At 43.9% G+C, this 11,585-nt stretch overlaps 1 protein-coding gene across 3 annotated transcripts in view; it reads left to right on the forward strand.

Moving 5' to 3' along the window:
• Positions 1-11,585, forward strand: part of MGAT5 (alpha-1,6-mannosylglycoprotein 6-beta-N-acetylglucosaminyltransferase) — a 370,454-nt gene that overhangs the window by 46,193 nt on the left and 312,676 nt on the right. For all 3 annotated transcript variants that reach the window (XM_004265434.4, XM_033420274.2, XM_049712683.1), the window contains exon 2: positions 8,219-8,268. The gene's annotated coding sequence lies outside the window, so the exon portion shown is untranslated. The remainder of the gene's footprint in view (positions 1-8,218; positions 8,269-11,585) is intronic.

Genomic DNA, 11,585 nt, shown 5'->3' on the forward strand with positions numbered 1-11,585 from the left:
GAGAGAGAGAAGAAATGCCTCCTGTAGGGCACTTGCAGGTTGGAACAGTCGAAGGTCAGATCAGTGACCTTGCCTCTTTATCACTCTGTACGTCCCACCCAGGGCTGTTCTAATCCAACAGTAACCAACACTGTATTTTAGGATCCTCCCCCAAAGTGGAGCTATACCCAGAGTTTCTCAAGTTTTTTAATTCCTGGAAGTTTTTTTTTTTAAAGGAATTTTGCCTTTTTGTTTTTTAATTTTATGTATGTATGTATGTATGGCTGTGTTGGGTCTTCGTTTCTGCGCAAGGGCTTTCTCTAGTTGTGGCGAGCGGGGGCCACTCTTCATCGTGGTGTGCGGGCCTCTCACTATCGCGGCCTCTCCCGTTGCGGAGCACAGGCTCCAGATGCGCAGGCTCAGTAATTGTGGCTCACGGGGCTAGTTGCTCTGCGGCATGTGGGATCCTCCCAGACCAGGGCTCGAGCCCGTGTCCCCTGCATTGGCAGGCAGATTCTCAAGCACTGCGCCACCAGGGAAGCCCTCTGGAAGTCTTTTAAGTAACTCCTTCCAGGTCAGGTGTCACTGAGGGGACTGAGGCTCTCTTTTCTAGCCTACTGTCAGACTGTCATTGTCACCAAAAGCCTGTCTCATTGCTGATTCTCCAGCTTTTAGTGAAGCAATTGAGAGTGATTGGTGGGAAATACCAATCTGATTGAAAGGTGATTTTCTTGCATTGATTTACTTAATAATTAGAAACAAGAGATCAAACGTGGGGACCTTGTCTTGCCCAGGAGGCATAGCGGAGAGGGCTTTGGTGAGGAAGAGCCTAGGGATGCCCCTGTGTGGGTAGCCATGCGTGTGTCTGTGTGATTGTTCCTGGTGAATCCTGACCTGTGGTTCCACAGGGTGGTTATTCCCGAATGGAAGGCCTTATTACGATGATTGTTTCTTAGCACCTCTAGTTTCTGACACTTTGTGTTGTATGAGGTCGGTCTGCTTGCTTTATAAGTTTATCCAGTGACCTAACTTCTCAAGGAGTGTTATTCCTAAAAGATGACATCTGAGGACATGTAGGTATGGCCTCAGTTAGCCTAGTGAAGCCCTTAATTAGTTCTGTGAAGAGGCTATGTCCTTCCGTACAGTGTCAGAAGGATTTTAGATGAAAAGATGCTGTCCTGAAATATCTCTACCCCTGTGCTGTCCGGTAGAGCTTTCTGCCACGATGGAGATGTTCTGTATCTCTGCTCTCCGACATGGTAGCCACTAGCCACATGAAGCTGTGGAGTACTTGAAATGTGCCTAGTGTGTCTGAGGAACTGAGTTTTTTATTTTATTGTAACTTAAATAGCCACATGTAGCAAGTGGCTACTACTATATTGATGATGCTCTAGACAATGGTCAGAGATGACTGATGGCCGTGTTTAGAACTTAGATTTAGGTCTTATTTGGGCAGGCTTGTTTGTGAGGGGAGAGTAAGATACAGGTACTCTAGTGGACATTAGAAAGTCTAAGAGATAGCATAGAATTGTGGAATTTTATTTAAATGTTGGACTTCAAAAATCTAAAAAAATGATACAGATGAACTTAGTTACAAAACAGAAGCACTCACAGACTTAGAGCATGAACTTATGGTTACCAGGGGAAAAGGGTGGGTGGGGGGAGAGGGATAGACTGGGAGTTTGGGATTGACATGTACACACTGCTATATTTAAAATGGATAACCAACAAGGACCCACCGTATAGCACAGGGAACTCCGCTCAATATTCTGTAATAATCTAAATGGGAAAAGAAATGGAAAAAGAATGGATACTTGTATGGGTATAACTTGCTGTACACCTGTAACTAACACATCATTGTTAATCAACTATACTCCAGTATAAAAGAAAAAATGTTGGACTTCAAAGAAGACTTGGGTCATTGGAGCTGGGGTAGGCAGGGAAGTTTCTTACAGGAGAATGGCATGCCCATAGCTTTCAGGTTTTCTGGAATAATTTCCACACAGCCGTAAACGTTCTCTTCACTCATGCGCCCGGGGAAGCAGTATGGTATGGAAGACTCCAGGCTTAGGAGCCTGACAGATCTCTGTGAAGATGGAGTTCACTTATGCAAGATATTTAGGTTTCTAAGCCTCCGTTTCTTGATCCATAAAATGTGTATGATGGTACCTCCAAGAGCTCTTGTTAGGTTGGATAACTTATACAGAGTTCCTAGTGTCTTGGAACATAGCAGCTTCTCAATGAATGTAGGTGTTATTATTGGAAATAGGATCAGCATATATACACAAAGGTCCCTGACTGTTGAAAAGTGCATGATGCGATTGAGTTTATACTCCTTTTCTTTATATCATTTGATGAAGGAGATCTGTCTCTTGACACGTTGAGCTAGGAGTCCTGAGAGTGTCACAGGGAGAGTGGGGAGAAGGCAAGAAGGCTGTGAAGAGGCTAAGTAGTACACAGAGGGACCCTTGCCAAACTGAGAACTCTAGTGTGATAAATAAATCCGTCGCTGCAGTCACTGGAAAGGGCACAAGTTTATCAGCGTGTCTTGCAATCTTCAGAGTTCCAACTTTCATTCTCCTCCCCTCCCAGCAGAGTATTAACTGGAGTGTACAGCTTAAACACTCTCTGGGGTTCTGGGCATTTATTTGCATGGCACCTTGGACCCCCTCCTGGAGATGATTCCATTATCATTTCCTTATCTGGCTTCTCTGTTTACTTCAACACTTGAGGTTGATTTAGTGTCTTACAAGAACCAAATATTGTCTTCCAGACATCATTAATCTTGCCTTTCTTACCAGGCCTAAGTGTGAAATTAATCAAAAAGGAAAGGGAAATTAATAATACGGTTGGTAGTCACAATTCATCAGGATACCTCACAGCAGGTATGAAATTAACTTTGAATTAACACACGCTTCAACAAATTAAAGGTATAGAGAAGGGTTATTTATTATTTAGGAAATGCCCCTTAATGCTTCCCACTTTGATAATTAGTTAGATGATGGGTGGTGTCTGGTGATAAGACCCATTCTGTATTGTGAGGTCGCCTTGAGACCCATGGGAAGCATCAAATCAACGTTCTTTTTTCATGTTTCACTTAGATAGATGAGACCAAGCCAGATGGTTAATGCATACTTGTTTCCTGTGAGTTGAAAAGGTTTGCCCAAACACTTGCAGTTTTGATCTCTATTTGCAATAAACTAAATTTGATCCCAGGTTCTGTGTTTCCTTGTTATGACATGCAGTATGATCAGTTTCAAAGGAGACATTATTATGCACACATTGTGGGAAAGAATGGAGCATTATAATTATAACTCTCTGTTACAGCTTTCGCCGAGGTTGATAAAGGACAGGCTTTTGTTACTGAATTGTTCCTATGATTACATCAGAACTAACAGGCATCAGTCACCTTCCATTAGGGGTGGGAGAGAAGGAGCCTTACTTATTTAAGTGATCACATAAGGTGCTGAATGAATCATCCTCAGCCTCATCATGAGGAATTAAAAATAGAAAGGAGCAGTTGACATCATCCTATAGCAGGTTTTTAAGGAACAGAAAAATGCCAGATAGTTTTTAAGGAAAAGAGCCGCCTGAAGTGATGCCCCAGGCCACATGTGAATAGCCTCTTGGCAGCAGGTCTCAGGCTTGAGACTACATCCCGGACTCCTGGGGGGCTTGTTCAGATAGATGGCGGGACTCCAACCGAGTTTCTGGGTGGTAGGTGCGTGGTGGGGTCTGAGATTTTTGCATTCCCCACTTCCCCAGGTGATGATGATGTTGCTGCTTCCAGGGCTGTACGTTGAGAGCCATTAGGCTAGGGGAGAGAAACAGGTGTAACTCGGATGGTTCCAAAACCAGAATTTTAAGATTAATTCCCTGGTGGCTGTTAAAAATAATTCTGATGAAAATACTGAGCTTTGTTTGGGGTTATGTGTCAGTTTTGTAAAGGGAATCTGCTCTTTGTGACGTCAACGAATGTTAAAAATAGTTGCAAACCTTGGTAAGTGGTCTCCCGGCCCGTGTCTTGGTAAAATCTTGGGTAAACTTGTTTGGCTACAAGTATTCTCTCTGTAATCCAAGTTAGTGATGAATTCGGAAGTCGCAAGGAATGCATTTTTTTCTTATTTGTAAATCGAGCACTTTACCTAGGGACCATCTGTAGAACGGTCATGTTAGGCAAGGGTATTCCAGGGCCCAGGGCAGTAAATCATTGTTAATTGTCACACCTGCCTGACAAAATAGCTGTTAGCAAAATCAAAATGTAATGCATCGGGCACCACCAGGCTGTGGTTCCAGGCTTCTGACCGGTTCTAGAACTGCCCTTTTATTATCCTCTTACAGGAGTAACAACCACAGTAATAATAATTGCTAACATTTGTGGAGGGTTCGCTGCCTCTCTGATGCAGCAGCTGTGCTTTTTGGGCATAGTAGTTTGTGAATCCCCCCATCCTCTGACTGAGGCGCTGTGGTTATCTCTCCTTCAGACACGAGGAGACAGAGGCTTGGAGAGGCACTGACTTTGTGAGGTTGGGCCTCTGCATTTGAGTCCAGGCGGTGTGAGCCATGTGAGGCAAATTCAGATTGGAGTCTATTTTGGGAAGCTCTCAGTGGAGCCTTGATGAAAGACCTCACCGAAATGGAAAGATGCTAGCAAGTTTGAAATGTGATGAAACCAAACGTATCAGGTCAAAATTGTAGAAGTTCTGATGTCAAGGGCCACTCTAGATCTTTGTAATTGGGCAAAATTTTGCTATGCGGTAAATTTAGCTGCTCTGCCCAACCTAAGGTGAAAGCCATATATGAAGCCACTCTTGTAATTATGGGCCTTTTTTTCTCTGTGACTATCTGATGTTCCTTACGGAAGACTGAATGACTTAAATCTTACAATGATAGGGAACTATACTCAATATTTTGTAATAACCTTTAAGGGAAGAGAATCTGAAGAAAAAAAAAATATATATAACATATAGAAATATATATTAAATTGAATCGTGCTGTACAACTGAAACTAACACGATATTGTAAAATCAATTATACTTCAATTAAAAAAATAAAAAGAATTAAAGGAAAAATTTTAAACATGCTTATAACGATGGTCATGATTTGATTCTAATGTGTAAGCGCTCAGTGGCCTTATCGTTGCAAGTCTTTTTTCTAGACATGAAGATATTTTAAGCAGAGCCATAAACTCCCTTCAACTATTTGCTCACATGAATCAATGTCGGGACAGCTTTGGTGTTCACAATGAGCCACCTTTGCTTAGGCTGTGGAAAAGAAGAGGGGGAAGGCCTGCTTTGAGTTGTATCCCCGGTCACATAAAGATTCTGAGATTCTCTATTTGGAGAGACGTTGTCCACAGGGAATAAGAGGATGGAACACTTGGGTGTAAAATTGAAAAGGGATCAACCCAACAGATGACGGTGCTGAAGGGCATTAGGGACAAAGAGGTGTGAGACCCACCAGTCTGGAATTGGCCTCCATTATCCTGTGTCATCAGATGCAGCGTAGGTGCTGCAGAGGTGGTCCTTGAACAAGCTGGGTTTACCATGGCTCACTTTTAGAGATGCTTTGAATGGGGAAGGGGCAATAGGCAAGATATGCAGATGCAGACTTCTGATAGAATGCCGCGTTAGAGGGCAGAGCTCATCAAGTAGATTGTTCTGTTTGTGGGTCATTTATAATATATTTTATCCGAAATATAAAATGAAAGGGGTATAGGTTGGTTGAAAATGGGATTCCAGTTTTTCCTAGCTACTCTCTATCTCCAGTGATTGCTACCTTATTCTTTCTAGATTGAATTGCATTCCCATGATCTCTATTTGCAAGTGCTTTCACAAGTTTAGGTATAATTAAGGGAGGAAAATCAAAGCATAAGCCCAAGAAGAGATTGAGGGAGCCTATTATTAATACCTGGAAAAGATACTTTGGGTAAAATCTTGATGAAAGCTGTGGAGTGGTGCTGGTTTTGAAAATTAGGAAGGAGAAAGGACTTCCTTCAACATTTTCTTTATCTATAGACGCAACTAGAAATGGCTATAAACTTTAATCTTATATACCTGGCTCTGCAGGAAATGATATTTAAGATTAGTTGAGCATTAAAGCTTTGCTGAGGATTAAAGTGAATGGCCTTTGGGTTTCTTGGTGACCACGAATTTTGCTAACGTATAGAGCCAAGCATAATGCAGTAGTTTGCGTATGACTCAGGGAATAGCTTGTCTGATTCTTAAAGTGAAGTCGAGATTGAGTTCTTAATTAGTCTATTATTAAAGAAAATGCAGATTTGAAAGCGTTGGGGGAGGTAAAGGGTAATGAACTTTTCTCTTCCTTTTGGCACATCATGAACACTTTGACTTATGAATCATACCAGTGTCACTACTGGTATGATTCATTAAGTCACCACGGGCTGTGCACTTGATCGCAACATTCAAAGGCAAATTGCCAGGTAATATACCAAATTAGGTGTTTATGAAAACATACAGAAAAGAGTTAAGGCACTGAAAGTAAGTTGATATTATTTCAGTCGGAGGCACATGGGTGTTCATTTTGTTAGCTGACACTGCTACATGAGAATGTGTTTTTGATGTTGACCAAGATGCTTAGGATTGTTCTCTTGAAATGTATCTTGGTGCTGCTTACAGGAGTTAGTAGCTTTTCTGTATCATGATAACCCATTCCTTCACCTCAAAGCTATCTCAGAATGAAGCTGGTACAAAAGGGGCCCCGTGGCCACCAGCATTGATTCAGTTCCTTCCAGCCTTCTACCCTTCCTTAGCAAGCATTTGAGGCCAGACTGTTTCATGGAGATGGTGGATTTGGAATAACAGCAGGTTGAATCTGCTCTTGTAAGTTGCCCCAGTGCACCAACCCTCTGCTATTGTTCAGAGACTGTTGACACAGACAAAAATGTTAGTGCTGTGAAGGGTAGTTATATGCTGCAGACCATATAGAGAATCATCTTTGTATTAAAAAAACAAAACTCTTTCAGACATTTCCCAGCAGAATATGGTACATGTTCTTCCATGAGGGTCTTAAGTAAAAAGTAGACCAGTTGGCTAGTCTTAGAAGACTTCTGGGCAGTTAGTTTGAAGATGGGTCTGTTCAGCATCGTCTTTATTCTTTTCCTCTCCCTCCCTCCCCTTCCCTCCCTCCCTCCCCTTCCCTCCCTCCCTCCCCTTCCCTCCCTCTCTATTGAACTCTCTTTCAGTTTTATAATTCTCTGCTGATAAATTCCATGAATATCAGAAACACACTGTATGTATTTTTTAAAAGGACATGTTTTCCCCCTTTTGTTTTTCTGTAAAGGAGTTTTTTTTTTTAAAAGAAGATGTCGTTGGTAGGAGTTTATTAATTAATTTATTTTTGCTGTGTTGGGTCTTCATTTCTGTGCGAGGGCTTTCTCTAGTTGTGGCAAGCGGGGGCCACTCTTCATCGCGGTGCGTGGGCCTCTCACTATCATGGCCTCTCTTGTAGCGGAGCACAGGCTCCAGATGCGCAGGCTCAGTAGTTGTGGCTCACGGGCCTAGTTGCTCCGCGGCATGTGGGATCCTCCCAGACCAGGGCTCGAACGTGTGTCCCCTGCATTAGCAAGCAGATTCTCAACCACTGCGCCACCAGGGAAGCCCAGTAAAGTTTTATAGAGGGAAAATATTAGTGATATCAGAAGCACACATAGTAGATATATTTCTAAAATGGCTTTTTTACTACTTTTCTGATTTTATTCAAGGTGAAGCAGGTACAAGTAATCTGTTATATTTAAATGAACAGGCTTGTGATTCAACTGGCTTTATCTCGTATTGCAGACTCCTTGGTTTTTTGTCGTAGAGCTATGTATTTTTTAAGTCGTGTATACACCTAGTTGAGACTGTGGGCATAAATTAATGTAGTCTAGTCCGGGAAGCATTAGGATTGGTAAAAGCTTTGGTTTAATGCCTCCTGAGACTTGGAACAAAGAATGGTTTTGTGGAGATGCTCCGTCTTCGCCAAATGTAGCCTTACTCCTGCTGAACTATTTGGATCCTAACAAGTGAGGTAATGTAATTTTTTAGACAAATGCCTCTGGGTGTTGAAGTGATAGGGAATGCTCACCTAGCTATGTTTCGGTATTTATCTTAAAAGGCATTCGGGTTCCGAAATGTGAGAGGCCTAGTTCGCAGAAGCTCTTTGTCAGCCTGTCTGTTTGCAATGGATCAAGTTCTTACAGAGGAGAAACTTAAAAATGTCTTTGTTCTTGTGATTGCAGGAGTGATTACTGCTCTGTAGTAGACATTGGAGGCGGATCCATCAGGCCATGTAAGTACCACAGTAAGCACATATTTACCTGGCTAAGCACAGACCTGGGATATTTGCCCTTAGGGGGAGAGGACTGAGGATTTGAGTCCCACGTTAGCATTTGGAACCGTCAAAATGCACCACAGTCCCAAAGGGCCGGGGGGTTGCCCTTCTAGTGCAACTCAATCCCAAGGAGACGTACGTCCCTGGCTGTTTGGTTGAAACCTGGTGGAATTTATCTTTAGGGTTAGCTGGGCAAGAATGTTTTATCTGCCTCGAATTGGTGAAGTGACTGGAGCAGAAGGTCATTTATTACTTAGTCATTATCAAACGTAAATGTATTGGGCTGGATTATGGCCTGATACTCTTAGGTGGAAGGGCTGGCCCTTTCAGACACAGAGGATCATGGTGTGAACATAAATAAGCAAAGCCAATGAAGTGGAGAGTGTGACTCAGAATGACTGCACAATCTCTGAACTGTGTCTGTATCAAGGAATTGTTCACGGAGTACATTTTCCTAAGCCCCCAGTTATGAACGTATTTTACGGAGGAAGCACTTTGCTGAGCGCTTCCTTGTTCTAACTGTATGAATAGTCCTGAGTGCTTAAAACCACTGTCTAAGCTACCTTTGAGAGTCACCTTGGTAAATCAGACATTCAGCTTGGGAGCAGAATTTTTGGATTTTACAGGCTAATAGGATTTGGGTGTCAAGGTTATGGGACCAGCAGAACGAAACGTGAAACATTCATAATTCTTGTTTCTCTTATGTGTGTGGATGTTTGAACAAACTTTGTCCCTAACAACATCACAGGAAAATCCATTCCAGCAACTGACAAGCAGATGAATGTCTGATGTGAATAAAAGCCTTAGTTAGAACTCAAATTATGTGACCATGTGACTTTTATCAGAGGCTTCTCTCTAGCTGTCACCTTGAAAGTTTGTCCCGCTGGGAGAAACCAGAGAAACAAGAAGTGTCTCTGTCAGAACCTCAAAGAGATTTTGCGTGTCTAAAGACATAGGGTTTTGTCTAAGAACAAGCATATTTAATCCCTCTTACACATCCCCCTACCTCCACACCACACACGTGACTGAAAGGGAGTGGTTTTCAGTTCAGGGACCGGACAAGTAAACCGTCTATCTTCAAGGGTCTGTTCTGAAACTAGTGGAGTGCCGACAGATAAGGAAGTCCGTTCACTGCCCTCCCAGGAGGTGCGAGGCATGGCAGCTGGGGCTGTAGCAGGCTGGCATCGTGAAGAATAGGAGCTGGGTCTGCGGTCCCTGATACCCAGGTGCAATGGCTTATGCTCTGGGAAGGATGTGCATCTTTCTGCCTCTCCTCTGCTGTGATTTTCTTTTTCTTTCTTTCCTGCACTGTGTGGGGTTGACAGTCTTTGTGGAGCACGCAGACGTGTTGGCATCATGTGGCACTCCTGGGCTGTGTCTACCTGCCACCAGATATGGTGTCACCTTCCCCCTTCAGCGCGCCAATACCTAGCTGCCTTTGGAAGGGCCTCTTGGCTCCTTTCAAAATAACTTCTGAAAGAGCAGCTGTCTGTCAGCCTTCTCCAGAACCATGGAATTGGGCTGCTGTCAACCTGTTGGAGGAGTTCCCAACGCAGCAGACTGGCTGTCACTGACATTTATAACTTGAAAGCCGTATCACAGATGAGTTTGCGTGTCTTACCATCTTTTAAATTAGCCTTCAGATTATAAAGCACACCCTCCACACTTTGACAACGCCCAGGACTTTGGAGGTGGTTGGGTCTTCCTGAAGGTGGAGAAGCAGTCACCCTTCTCCCCTGGCCATTTTGTAAAACTGTCTTTCTTCTGATGCAACGGGAAAGAAGTTGTCCCAGCGTTAGGCTTGGGCTTATGTGTAACCCTGAGTCGGTTTAGATCAGGGAAATGATTGGCTTCTGGAAACAAATGACTCTAACTCTGCTACAGAGTCTGTGGTAAGAAAGGGTGTTGCTGGGAAATGGGTGTCAGAAAATGTTTCTCACATAGGTTGGTAGATCTGTACCTGGTTTTTTATGCCTTAGTTTCTCAAAGAACCATCTCTGAGTTTCATTTCTGGAGACCTGACCGGAAGAGAAGGATGCAGTGTTGATAAAAATGGCAGTTAAAACAATAGCCACCCCAGCAGATCTCGTGAACACACACTGCCAGAGGAGAAGGCTAAGGCGCAGGAGGGCAGCAGAAGGCGTGTTCCTCACTGTGGGTCTGTCTAGACTGTACATTCCTTGAGCACGAGGGTTGGCCTTATTCCTTTTCACACCACCAGTGGCGAGTACACAACCTGGCATGCGGCAGCAGGATGAGCCGAGCCAATGAGTGTCAAAAAGAAACAGGTGTTATAGGCAGGAAAAATTTGGTTTCATTTTCTTTTCATCCTGCTCATGCAGGCGTTGAAACACAGTCATCAACAAATCCAGATGATGGAGTTTTCAAGTTCATGGCGTTCTCCTGTTGGCATCAAAGATGAGTAATCTTGGAAGAGGTGTAACACAAATGGGGGCTTAGATGGCAAGTCTTGGATGCAATTAAGATGAAACAGCCTTCACTGTCCGTGCTCAGATTGCTTTCTGTGGTTCCCAGGCTGTTAGTCACGTCTTGGGAAATGTCAGTGTCTGACCTTGGCTGTGTGCCGTGCAGCCGCGTCCACTGCATGGCCTGCCTGGAGTGGGGCAGGGACAGGCTCTTGAACCAGCTTGATGGTGGCCACAGGATTTGGGAAGAGAGTCAGCTGAGGATGGTTGTCACCTTCCCGGCCCTTTGCCTGTGGTGCACATTGGATCTCCATCTCGGCCCTCCTTCTCCAAGCCCAAGAGTTGCCTGCAGTCTGGCTAGACAGCTGCCGCCCATTGATAGCTGGGCATGTTGGATTAACCTCGATGCCCTGTTTGCCCCAGGGAAAGGTGGGGTGCAGGGCAGAGGTCAGGGCTGGGGCTGCCCCTTGTCACCAGGCCAGACGTGGAACAGCAGAGCAGTTGTCTTCCCAAGGCATGCCTGGTTTGGACTGGATCTAATCAGAATTCCCTGTTTGTGGCAAGACGTTTCAAAACAGTGTCATGTGTCTGTTCTCTGGCGATACTTGAAAAAAAATACTGAAAAATGTTTAAATATTTCAAATACCCAGACAAGTGCAGAGACTTAGTGGAATACTTGCTCATTTACATCCCCCTCGAGTCCCTGCCTTTCTGAACTCGTGGATGACACGTCTTAGTAACTGTGAAAGGTGCCGATGTTGGCGTCTGTTAAAATTACCATCCTTTTGTCCCTGGAAAGGCTAAAACACGTGGCCTGCCTGGAACGCTCCGGGGAGGGTTGGTGCTGCC

The sequence above is a fragment of the Orcinus orca genome, chromosome 7, assembly GCF_937001465.1.
Source record: "Orcinus orca chromosome 7, mOrcOrc1.1, whole genome shotgun sequence".
NCBI lineage: Eukaryota > Metazoa > Chordata > Mammalia > Artiodactyla > Delphinidae > Orcinus > Orcinus orca.